This window comes from Cyanistes caeruleus, chromosome 7 (assembly GCF_971803275.1).
Source record: "Cyanistes caeruleus chromosome 7, bCyaCae1.hap1.1, whole genome shotgun sequence".
Classification (NCBI taxonomy): domain Eukaryota; kingdom Metazoa; phylum Chordata; class Aves; order Passeriformes; family Paridae; genus Cyanistes; species Cyanistes caeruleus.
The window spans coordinates 34,718,448-34,732,145 of NC_141707.1; the positions used below are offsets into that span (position 1 = coordinate 34,718,448).

Consider the following 13,698-nt stretch of genomic DNA (forward strand, 5'->3'; position numbering starts at 1 on the left):
TAACCACAAAGTATTTCACCCATGCATTCTCCAGTTGCTTCCTCCATTTATGGATAATGGCCCTATTTGCAGACAATGGCAGTAAAATTTTTCTCCAGGGGTTTATCTATACCACTTATTTCTTGGATTATGGTTTGTATTTTCTAGTGTGACAAGTGCCCCAGAGAAACACATCAGTGAAACAATCAAGAGAGGAGTTTGTTCTCCTGTCCCACAATTCCTGCATCCTAAACATTCAACAGAAGATGTGCATTAACCTCACACTGCTTTGAGCTGCCTTCACCCTTCCCCAGCCCCCACCACTGCCAGCAGAGCACACAGGGGTTGCAGTCTTGGTTACTCAAATGTAAATAATTCAGGAACTCACCGGGGCCATGCCCACAGGTGGTGAGAAGGAGGATACAGCTTCTGTGTTTTACTAGTGTTTGTATCCTCAAATTAAGACCTAAAGCTATTTTTAAAGTCCATCAAGAGAAATATCTGATGGGTGAAAAATTGGTCACTGATATGCCTCTTCTGTGAAAACTTGAAGTAAAGCTGAGAGTGGTCTACTTCATCATAATTTGTCCTGAATTAACTGATTAAAATAACAGGTCACTTAAAATTTACTTAAAATTTACTTAAAATAATAAGTCAGTGATGCCCTATGATGTTTATGTAGATTATCTATGATCCATTGTCATTTCTACTAAATTACAGATCCCTACTGGCTAGACTAAATAATTAAGTACTTGTAACAGCAGCTGAAAGGAATAAAACCAGAGTTTTACCTCCTTCCATCCTCACCTGTCCCTTTAACATTGAGCAGCCAGAAAATGAATGACAGTGATGAAATTATTTGCCTGCCAGATAATCTCAGCGGCTGTTCTTAGCAGAATATCCATGCAAGTCATTGAGAGAGCAGGATATGAGCAGGTGAATCAGACTCTGCAGGGTCCCTGCACCTCTCACTCTCACTCTCAGCTGCTCCCTGGCATTACAAAAACTCTGAAAAAAAATAACCAACCTAAATGGATGCTAAATATTGGACTAAATCAAAGATAATAGATGTGAACTTTGATTGTCTAACAATTCTGACCTAAAAGAAACAGGAATTCTGCAAATGAGAGCCTGAAAACTCCCATCATGCTTCCACCTGCTCATCCTTTGAGGTACATTTTGTTTAGTTCCTGTAAAATAAAGGCATGAGTCACTTACAGGACATATGGAGTGTTAAAGTATAGAAACTAAGATTGCAAAGCTACCACTGTGTCTTTAGAAAGCTTAACAATGACTTCAAAATGCTCATTATGAGCAATCTCATACGCTTGTTATGGTGCAGTCCCATGTTTCTTTCTTGCACACATTTTCTCATTAATTTAGGAAAGTGGTTGTTGGGAAAGTGGTGATTGGGGGAGTGGACCCCTCCCCCAATATTTTACCTGTGCAGCGCCTTGCACAATAAAATATTTATCTCCAAATGGAGATTCCAGGCTTTATTACTACCTGAATAATACATGTAACTTGAGTTATAACCTCCCAAAGACCTATTTGCAAGTCAATTTTTTTCTGTCTCTTCAGCAATGTTTCCTGACTACAGCCACTGATTGTATTTTAAATAAACCCTTTGGTCTATGCATGTGTTACCTGTTCTTTCCCCCCTTAACCAAATTACACCACTTGGTTAAATAAAACTATTTATTTAAAAAGAAAAACTTCTCTCCCTCTATTCAAGAAAAGTTGCTGTTAGCAACTTAACCTAATGAGCAAGATATCCCAATGGATGAGACATTAATTTAAATAAGGAGTGACAGAATTTGCTCTTATCACAGGGATTGCTTGGTAGGGAAAAACAGCAGGTGAAAAAATTGTAGATTCTAATGACAAGCACGTACAATACAATACAAATATATTCCATATTCCTAAAATACAGACAATATGATTTGCTTGCCTATGCACTCAAGTTTTCCATGATTCCTCCACACTGCTGATGAGAACATTTCTCAGGATTTTTAAAGTGCTACTGACAGTTTCTAAGGATATTCAAAACATTACTTTACTAAGATCTTAGCCCAGACAGTCAGTTCTGGAAGCCTGTCTCTCATGCTAAAGATGCCTCACATCAGCTGCCCTTTGAAAGGCATTCACAAAAATAACTGAACACAGTAAACAGGCCTAATAGACTGAATCAAGAAAATTTGTGTTTAGTGACCTTGGATTTTTAGGTATTTTAGGTAAATCCCTCTTTGTGTATTTGAGAGGGTGTGGCTTTGGGAACATTAGTAGGCAGTGGTGCTTCCAGGAAGATTGTGTTACATAAAAAAGAAAAAAGTTCCTTGTGCACTTATCCTGTGCTTTCTAAGAGGGACCTCTCCTTCCAAAGGAAAGCCTGACTAAAACACTTCAAGGAAAATCTGCCATGGCTTTCCTGGTTCTATGGGCTTCACGATGTGTCTCAGACTCTCAAAACATCTGATGGGCCAGAAAAATGGAAAAACTGAAAAAGAAATGACACTTCACTTAAGCCTGTTGATCAGGCTAAAAGCTCCCAAATGCTAAGAGCTAAAGATAAGGCACACTTCCCAGTAGTGGGAAATTGAATGAGTTATAACAATTGCAATTGCCATTTCAGAGCATTCTGAGTGGTGCGTGGTTTCATTACAGATAGTGTTGACAGCTTGACAGCTCTCTGAGAGTGCATACTACCTGTACACACCTCACACGCTGTGCTCCCTGCTTCTGGCACCCAGAAGGAACTACCAATACATACAGCAACATGCTACAATTTAGGATTTCCTAAACTGACAAATTCAGTCCCTGCTGTCAGCCAGCTGTGCCACAAATCCCTTTCACAAACTAATTAAAGAACATCTCCAAAACTATCTGGAGAGAGAGGTATTTTTACTACTGCTTCCTAGAAGGACAATGTAGAAACTCAAACATCTGACATTTAGAAATAATTTCCTGCCTGAATGTAGTTGTGTCCTAATTTGTGTTCTTATGGCAGATTTTTCTTTTTTTTTTATTTTTTGGGGTTTATGCCAGATGGTTTTTTTAGGTAAATGGTTATTTTCCTCCTCTGGTGTTTTTTAGCCAATACATCTGTATGCAGCAACTGTATTTTCCTTTAAGCTTTTCCTTTGATAAGTTAAACAAACCAAGTTATCTTACTCCTGCTTTCTTATGATAAAAAAACTTCATCCTAGACTGTTTGCCTTTTTTCTGGTTTACATTCCAGCATTAATTTGTCCTTCTCAAACAGGAGCACCTGCACATAGTAAGAACAGTATATATTATTATGTCTAGATCTTACAGGATGAATCCTTCCCCTCATCTCTACTTACTTAGCAAAGATTGCTTTTTTTCAGGGCTGCATCATACAGTCAGGTCAGTTTTATTTGAGTCTTCTCTACTAATGAATTTTGAACAGGAAATCTTCCAGCTGACAGTGAACATTTTTTCTGTTTATCTACCTAAATCAGGACTTTGCATTTTATATTACTAAATTGAAATGCAATTGTACAAGTGAAGTAATTTACCTCTTTCTCATATATTTGCAGGTCCCTTTGGGAAATCAAATCTTCTCCATCATTGGAGTATTGTTTTATCCCATAGTTCTCAGCAAAAATGCAAAATAAAATCAGTTACCTGATCAGTTACTACCTCAACTGAGCATCTTCACTATTATTCCTTCTCAAGTATTATAACTCTCTGTTCAGCATTACCTCTTTTCAATACTAAATGTCATACTTCAAGGCACTCATCAAATCTGTTTATAATTATTACACTAATACATTAATTTTTAAATTATTTAACACAGAATTTTATATATTTATAGTATGTTTTTTATCCAAGCCTCTTCCTGGTCTCCAACTATGATCTTCACGTACTTTTCTTACTATAAGATGTCATTGCTTCTCACAGGATACCCAAAACACAAATCTGGTAGTTTCCTGCACAATAAGATTTCTTAAGTTCTTCAGGTAAATCATACAGTAAAAAAGTCAAGCAAGAGTTTCTTATGTCTTGTCACAATAGACCATACATATGGGTATTTCCACACACTAGACAGAGCCTAAAATGTTTTAATAATGAGAGCACTCCTTTTCTACCCCATTTCTTCTGAGTTCTTTCTTGTGGTGGGTTGACCATATCCAGCAGTTTCACCACACGACACTCACTCATCGCCCCAGTAGTAGGACAGGGGAGAGATTAGGGAGAACAGAATTGAGAAATCTCACAGATACAGATAAATTAAAGTCAGTTTAATAAGTGAAAGGAAGGAGAAGAAAAAACCCAGATCAAGCTTTGCAAAGGCCCTCCCCCATCCTTTCCCTCAAGTACCCCGATGCTCAGCGGTCTCTGAGCAATGGCCACCTCCCCAAAAGCCCCCTTCCTGTAGTTTGGGAGCACTGGCGTGCATGATTTTATCTGGCATGGAATATCCCTCTGATCCTTTTGGGCCAGCTGTCCTGGTTGTGTCCCTTCTCAATTTCTTGCACACCCTCACCTACTCACTGAGGCAGCAGAGCAGAAGAAAGAGAAAACCTTGCCCCTCTGCAAGGACTGTTGGGCAGCAGCCAGACTCTGGTGTATTACCAGCACTGCTCCAGTCACAGATCCAAAACAGCACCCTCTGAACTGCTAGGAAGAGAATTAACTCTGTCCCAGCCAGACCCAGTGCACCTCCAAAGCCAAAGCTTTCAAACTGCAGAGAAGGAGCCACGTTCACTTTCAACTGCCTTGCTTTTTGCAGAAGTTGGCTTCCTAGGTTATATTTTGAGGATATTTGCCGGAACAGCACATTGGTGTTGCCACTGTGTGAAGGAAAAACATGAAAGTTCTCAGGGTTAAATTAACTGAAGGACTTTTATAAATCAAACATACATTTTGGAAAATTCACAATGGTCAGAATTAGTCTCAGAAACATAGAAAGGGGGAAAAAAATGGGGCTGTCAAGCAAAATTTAATCTTCTGTACTTGAAAAAGACATTGCTCAGTTTAAAAAAACATGACAGACAATGGCCTGAAGGGACACTCCAGGACATAAATTCAGGGCCTAATGGAGCCATTAACATCCATGGATCCAGCAGCATTTCCTAGATTGATCATGGCTTGGAGGGAAATCTCTCACAAGGGAAATAATACCCCTTTTTATATTGCAAACAACTCATGTAGGAACTCTTTATGACAACAGTATGGTATTAGAGCACTTCTAGGAGCTCAGGGTGGTGCTTCAGATCTCAGTTTGGGCCAGAGCTGGGGAGTAGGGGAACATAGGGATACCAAATATACAGCAGGTAAGGGTTTGATCCAAACTGTAACACTGAAGATAAAACTTGCATCACTGCTTTCTCATATGTATATAATTAATTCATTAGCAATATCCTAGAATTAGATTAATTTTTAAACAAAATTACCAGAGTAAGCAATATTCCAGCATGTACATCTTTATACACAGAGGTAGAGGGCTTGCTGCTGTCATCTCTGGCAAGGCATCTATTCATTTATTACAGTTTAAGAGAATACTGCACTCTTCCTGCAACTAAGTACCTGTCTTATTAAAGACTCTCCAAGAGGTCCAAGAGAAAGCAGGAAACTGGAATGCTGGTGCACAAATGCAAATTACTTGCTAAGGTGAAAAGAATTTTTTTCTTGTTCTCACCTAGTCTAATTTCACACATCTTTTTGTCTCACTATTTCTCCAAAGGTATAAATTTATATAAATAAATATGTATGTGTGCAAGTGCATAATGATTTTTTTTTCTAATAGGCACTTCTGACTGGGATGAACCCTTCCTGAAGAATTTGACTGCATCTAATTCAGGCACATTCTTAGTGACACATTTAGTATATGGAGTTAAAAACCATAGAAACCACTCACGGAAATCAGATTTCTAAACAAAAATGGTGAAAATTTCATTGACAGTTCAGGACAGTTCTCATTTTACCTGAGCTTTAAACTGGTTTGTACTTCTTGATTTTTCCTGCAGTTTTATGTTTGTAAAAATACTCCATAGCACATCTATAATATTTTATGCTACATACTCAACTAGCACTTGCAGTTGTTTGTTAATAACGGATACTTTAAAGTTTTAAGGTCTGAACTGCATGTACATCCATAATACAAGGAAGTGTTATTACAATGTATTTGTTGAGATAATCAGGCAGGAAAAAACAAACAAAAAAGACACCACTGCTGTAGCTGATTTTACTTTTAAAACATTAAATGTCTTTTGGCAAATCAGTTATTTAAATCAATGGACAGCTCATGGAATTGTTTCTGTGGCTCCTAATAGAATTCTATATTTGTTTGATTTCCTTTATTTTCATTGGTTGCATCAGACGTCTGGGAACAAGTCAAAGAAAACCCAGCAATAAAAAGGAAGCTTTCTGACACTGAGGTCAGAGAGTAGAAGGCTACGCTGAGAGATCAAGCCTACCACAATGAAGAACGTGTATCCTGCAAGGAAAGGAGGGCCCATTATTTTTTCCCAGGGCAATAAAATTTTCCTATGTGATTGTATACAAAGAGCTCAAATTATTCATGCAAACACTTCCATCAGGGTCAGCTGGAGTGCAGTGAGCAGGATGTGTAAGAGCAGAGTGTTTCCTTGGAATCAGCAGGGACTGGGGACTCTGCTGTGCTAGATACAGCTGAGACACACTGAAGGGTCTTTTGGGCTTTTATTGTCTAAACTAAAAAACATAAGAGGAAAAGTGAAACAGAGGCAGAGTGCACCTTGATGCACAGTAAAGTAAATAAATGTTAGTTTCTAATTGCATAAATGTTTAACTTTTTGCTAGACTATGGTCAAACAGACTTGCCAAAGGTCATACACGTAATACCTGTGGAAGAGCTAAACACTGAGTTCCATTATTCTATAATCAGAGGTACATCAGTTTTCAGCCCCAAGCAATTAATCCAGGCAATAATATGCTATGCACATTTATTTCTTTAACAGGAGCTTAACTGTATCTCTGTGAAGAGATACAAAAGATTAAGAAGAATAAAAATCACCTAATAACATATTAAAAGGGGTATTTTAATTTTGTAAATGATGAAAAAATCTAGGAAGATTAAAAGCAACCAGATCAGATTCCTTGATAGCACCTGTTTATATTATTCATGTACTTGGAGAATTTATGATATACAAAATATTCATTTCACAATAAATATTGTAAAACTGCCCCCTTTAGTATAATTTTAAATGCAGTTCCCTGTAAGGAATATAATATTCTCTATGATAGAAGGGAGGTAATTTTTTTTCTTAATCAAGCCAAGTGTCTGCTAGAACAAGTTAGAATCAAATGCTCCTCTTAAGCAGTTTTTTCAGTATTCAGCCTCTCCAGAACTGGAGGTGCTGTCTTTGAAGTCTCTGAAGACATGGTTGGACAACATGACAGGATGTAGCATGAACTATTTGACTGAATCAACCACAATGCCCAAGGAAGCAGCAGACTGTCACATCAAGCAGGAGGCATCTGATGGAACCCTCTTGTGACAAATTAAAACCTTTCTGGTCTCTAAAAAGTGGGTACCAAAGCAGTGCCCTAAATAAAATTTACTATTCATCAGACCTTGTATTTACAGTGTTTTTCAGGCAGTTCTGTTGTTTATTCATTCCACCTAAATCATGTAGTTACCAGTCCTTAAGGAATGTGGTACCTGATGCACATTTGTTGCTGGATTTATTTTGTTCAGTTTATAACAAAAACAGATAATTTCAAAAGTAAAATCAGCTACAACAGCAATGTCTTTTGCTTAGAGCCCTTTAGAAGCTCTGTACTAAGAGCTGACAGGACTTTACAGCACTCAGGAGCTCAAAGAGCCCAGCTCTTCAAATAAACAAGTCAGTTATGCATACATTTATGCAATTACATTCCAATTACAAAGACCCTTAAGAGCTCTTACATAGAGACCATGCCCACTAGACATCATCTACATGATAAACTTCTGTGCCTCTCCTTATGATATGATTGTCTCAGGAAATGCATTATTGAGGGCTTGACAATCAGTTTTTGTGGATTCAAAATATTTTTCTAGGAAGTGTTGAGAAATTCTTACCATTTGCATAGCTGCAACCAGTCTGTGAACAATTCTAACCCCAGTCTCCCAGTTTCAGTTTTGTTACCCTAAAAAACCTGCCTTATCTTTATTTCACAGGGCAGTGATTTCTCACATAAAACTGATAAACATTTGAACTAAAGAATAATATTAAAAATAGCATTATTATTTAAAATATTATTAAATTAATAATTATTAATTGATATTAAAAATAAGCTAAATATTTGAACTCTCTTTGTTACAGTAAATTGCTTCACCTAGATTGCTGCCATTTATTGTCTCATTTCCACAACTGTGGTTCATTGCACCCTGACAACTGAAAACTGTTAGTTTAGAAATCTCTTTCCACATACCTTAGTCTTCACTCACCAATAACTTAATTTTTTATCTTTCCATTATAGACACTGACAGGTCACATACATCAGGACATAAGGAGTTGTCATGGCAGATCAGACTATGGACCATCAAAGCCTGGTAGTCTGTCTTTACTATATCTCAGAGGAAGGTGCAAATCCTCACATTGTGATAAGCAATTATGCAATGGTACCCATAAGGGCAACTTTTCTTTTTCACTTTCCCAGTCAGCTTATATCCAGAAGTGAAAGATGCTATCATCCCTTCAATAGTTTCCTATGCTGTGCATGACAGACTCCCTGCCCCTGTGATTGATATTCAACAGGACTCTGTGGCAGCTAATAGGCTCAAAATCTAATTTGGCCAAAGAAGAACAAGACAAAAAGCAAAGTTAGCAATAAAAATGTGTTTTGAAAATGAGGCCTGAAAGAGAGAGCAAAAGGGGGAAATTTTATATGCAAGATGCTCAACGATTCAGATTCACAGATGATTAGTGAAGACAAAGCAAATTTTAAGATGATATATGAAAGAGCCATTTGGAACAGTCATGGAGCTCATGGCCTGGATTTATCAGCTCTCTTACAGTAAATTCTGAATAATAGTCTTTAATGGTAAAAATCACTCATGAGAAGACGCTGCTTTTATTCATATGTCCTGATGGTATTTTGCATATCAGTTCCTCTGAAAAGCACTGTCCAAAACTGCATCAGCGATGTTTTATGGAAATTAATCAAGGCCTATAATCCCATTATCCTGTGATTCTATCATTTCTGAACCTACTGCTCAACAATCTGCTGAGCTCAGAATAACTCAGTTTACGTGATTTCCAGTCTACTTTGTAATTATTTTCTGTAATTGACAGCATATTATGCAGAATATCCCACAGAGATCATCAAACCATCTAAGCTCTCTCTAGCTTTGAAAAAATCATTGAGATGCCAGAGGACTGTGAGTTCAGATTTAGTTTTTCATAAAGGGTAGTCATCTTTCCATTCTTTCAAACTCATATTTTTATCCAAAATTTGACATCTTCTCCCTTGAAAGTGGTCAGCTGTTAATCCCTGCTGTCATTTGAACTCAATCAGTGGGAAGAGAGAGCAGCAGAAGCAAAAAAAAAAAAACAGGAAAGAAAATCTAGAAAACAGGAAAAAATAATTTCTATAGGAATTTGTAATACATAAAAACCAAGTATGTTTTTAGAGACAAATTAGTAACCTGTTGAAGGTTGCCAACTTTGTATTTTATACTAAAATGTGTTATTACACCAAACATTTAAAAGACAAAAAATACATGAGTGGAATTATTCTGAGTTACATAAATGGAAAATGATTACCTTAAACTGAAGGTGAAGGAATTAATGATATAAGAGGAAAGAGAGAGCTGTTAGTTTCCAGAATATCAGTTAAACATAATACATCGAGTTAAACAAAGTGTATTTACAAAGTATTTAAAACCAGATAAAATGAAACATTAGCAAATATACTGAGTGAGAGATTCTGCATTTGCAGCAGGGCAGACATGCCTTGTTTGGCCTTCTTAAAGCTGTAAGTCTCTACTTGTATGTACAGAAAAAAAAAAAAAGTTTTGAGTTTTTTGAATAAGTACATATAAATGAGTACATTTATTGTTAATTTCTATGAAAGCAAATGTGAAATAAATGTTTTGAATATTATATCTTATTATATATAATACTAATTAATTAATATATATTATATAATAACCAATATGCATTGGGTTGTCTGCACAGCTAGAAAAAATATGCTTTCTAAAATGGAAATGCCACATTTTCAAGGGTCAATATTGTTTGTTCAGAATTTGCTATTAAATTATTCTCTCTTTTATCAGCTGTCTTCACACAGAACATTTCACCAGAATGAGTTGCACTGAGGACTTTCAGTGATATGAAAATCTAGGGATGTTGATATAAAATAGACAACTAAAAGCTGCGTGTGTGTTCTCAGAAGGGATTTTCCTGGTTTGGGGTAACTTCAAAATGAATGAACAATTCAGAGCTCTTCAAAAAATTGTCAAAGACCCACTGAGCATCTGAGCCTGTGGGGTAGAACTGTGGTTACCTAACAGGTTCCTCCTGAAGGAAGAGCCAGTTTGAGCCTGGCTTTATGTGTGCCACAATGATTTGCATTTACACCTGTCTGAGCTCATAGGATGGCCTGGTCATTGCTACAGCTGGTACCACCCCTCCTTTACCACCCCAGCTCAGCAGGCAGCAGCAAGATTAGATGTATTAAAGTTAATGCTTCATCACCCTGATCTGGAGGACTGATGTAACTCAAACTGCAGTATTTTTAGGCAATGACTAATGGTTAATTAACCAGCATATAAGAAATACCTGCTTTCCTGCTAGCACTCCATAGCTCATTGATCCACCTCCCTGTAATACACATAAAAACATGGCATTTCTTTCAACACTGGCTCTTCTCACTGAATATTTGCCTTTGTCTCCAGTCAATAACACTAGCTCCTCATGATTTTTAAAAACAAATCTTCAAACACTTATTTGCATGTTATTTAGCTAGATTTTCTTAAACTGCAAGCATATCCTAAATACCTTGCTACTCTCCTAAACTACATAAGTAACCTAAAAATATATAACGTGATTATGTGCAATATGTTAATGGTAATCCACTCTTGGCCTTAGACAGACACATTTTCCAGCTTATTAATATCTAAATCATTCCTTTTAGGACCTCTACCATGTGCAAATGTGAGGCTGCCAAGGGTCACTGGGTAAAAACCTGAAACTCTCGGTTTTGCACCTCTCCAACCTCGGCTGAGGAAGCTGCATTGAAAGCTTTTGTGCAAATACCCTTCTTTAACAAGCAATAACAAAAGAGACTTAGAATCTTGATGCTGAAACAGTATCTCAGCTATAAAACTGGTCAACATTCAGCTCTACACATTTGGATGAAGATACACAATCTTTTCCTGCATCTCATACTTATTAGGCATATATGTCTAAGGAGATACAATTACCTATGAGAAATATATTCTAGAATGTATAAGGAGACCTGGGAGCAAAGCCATTTGAAGCAAGGGACTTAATTAGGAATACATTAAAATTCCAGGCTCTCTGTTGTACTAGGAAACTCAGAGCTTGACTGCATCTGCTTAACATTGGGATGTACCTCCAGGAGTAACCAAATATCTCTAAATGATTCCTATCCCCAGGGACTGGCATGGCTCAAGGACTGGAGTGATGTGAGAAATGGATTTGGAGGCTGTCCTCTTGAATATTCTTGAGATTGGTGTTTGTCTGGTTTGGAGGATTTTTTGTTATAACAATGGCAAAAAAAAGAAAAGAATATACATACAGGATTATTTCAGTGTTTGGACAATCCACAGAACACCTGAATTCCAGAGCAAAGTATATCAGCCCAAGTAAGCTCTTCTATGTGAAGAACCTCATTCTTATTGCCTATCTTGCAAATAATAGACAAATCCTACTGCAAATAATTTCATTGTGTTGGAAAATTTGTGAATCAGTATCCTATATAAGATTTCCTCCTTTTGGGGGGCTGAGGAGAAAAGAGTATTCAAAAATAATGATGTAAATCTCACAGTTTGAGTTTGTTTCTAACAACTACTGCCTGTTTAAGCAAGAGTCTTGTCACAGTTCATAAAGTGCTGAAAATAGTTTCTGTTTTCGTGAAGTTTTAGAATTATTCCCTTTTAGCTTTATAAAGCAGACTCAATTTAATGTCTTTTATAAATCAAATGCCTTCCACTTTCAAACATTCGTTGCCGAGATACAAACAACAACTCTCTATTAAGTAGATAGGAAATAAACTAAATCTGTTGTTAACACTCTGGTTTAACAGTTTCCATAAGTGAAACTCACCTGGCTACTTGAGAGAGAAAAGATGCCAATTTCAGTGATTGTCTACATGACCTGTTTTCTTCACCCTTGGGAGATAATGCATTTAGTGATAATGAAGAGTAAACATAAAGATTTCTGACCCTGTACATCTTTTTGTGCTTCAAATTCACAAGTTTTACAGAAACAAAAAAAGATCAAGGGTCACTTAAGAACAACTACAGCTATGTACAACAGTTACATCCAGATTGTGAAGTCTGTCAGAAGTTCTGGAGATTTGTAGGAGAGAGTGTATTTCCTAGATGTATTGTTGCTCAAAACATAGGCCTGATGTTGAAATCACAGCTGACATCATAGTTAAAACTGCAAAACCAGATTCAAAAATAAGATTATTTCACTCCCCATATTTTCTTAGGATATCAATTAACAACAGAAAAACAGATGCATTAAACATGAAAAAGTACCCCATCATTTGCCTTTGTCATTGACCTGAAGCCCTCTGTTACACTTGTGATAATTTAGCAGAGATCCAAACAGTTACTTTATATTCCAAAGTCAGCACTGTTACCCTTGTGATAATTTAGCAGAGATCCAAACAGTTACTTTATATTCTAAATTCAGCACTGTTACACTTGTGATAATTTAGCAGAGATCCAAACAGTTACTTTATATTCCAAATTCAGTACTGTTACACTGGCCACAATAACACTGTAACACTAAGGACATGCACAGGTTAAAAACAAGGAATGTGACTTTTCACTACCAAGATTTTCCAGATTTTTTTCCATGAGACACAATTCTGTAAGATGCAGAACAGCCACAAATGCCTGGGGCTATATTGGGGGTAAAGAATTGGTGAGTACATGGAGAGATAGATATATACATTTTTTTTTCATCTGAGACACAGCAGAGTAAAAACTTCCAGGAAGTTTTTAGAACTGTTGTATTGAAGTCATTCAGGTTCACTATTCAAAATACGCCAGGAGCTGCATGACAGCCTACAAAAGGCAGGAAGAGGAACTGAGTCTGCTGATAGTTAGGCCTTCTTGAACTGGAGCTCTTCTGTGCCTTGGAGAGGTTGAATTTCACCATTAAGAAGAGGCATTAGGTCCTTCAGGTTGCTTCTTGAGTTAGACATTAAAAGGAAGGAATGACGACACTGTAAGGGCTGTACTGAGATGAAGGACCAACTGCTCAGCATCTCAAAGGAAGAACATGAGGAGACACTAGGAAACAGGACAAATACTGAATGGTGCCTCCCAAGGAATGTTTTGCCATCTTCCTATCAGTCAGACTTAGAGGCTTCTTGGAAATTGTTACCTATTTAAAAGCTGATAAAGGACCACTTATCCTTAAACTATGCAATTACACCTTGCATCCATTTACAATTTTGGCCTTCAGGAAACCCTGTAGATTCTAGAATTTAATTTAGATTTTGCCTGGTTGAGTATTTAATTTTATT

The 13,698-nt window shown here is 37.0% G+C and overlaps 1 protein-coding gene across 3 annotated transcripts in view; it reads right to left on the reverse strand.

Moving 5' to 3' along the window:
• Window positions 1-13,698, reverse strand: part of NCKAP5 (NCK associated protein 5) — a 453,280-nt gene that overhangs the window by 433,552 nt on the left and 6,030 nt on the right. The window contains exons 1-2 of one of the 3 annotated variants that reach the window (XM_086898605.1): window positions 3,519-6,714; window positions 1,079-1,169 (exon numbers count right to left, since the gene is read on the reverse strand). The exons of the other annotated variants lie outside the window; for them this stretch is intronic. The gene's annotated coding sequence lies outside the window, so the exon portion shown is untranslated. Of the gene's footprint in view, window positions 1-1,078; window positions 1,170-3,518; window positions 6,715-13,698 lie in introns of those variants that run through there. 3 annotated transcript variants of the gene reach the window in all.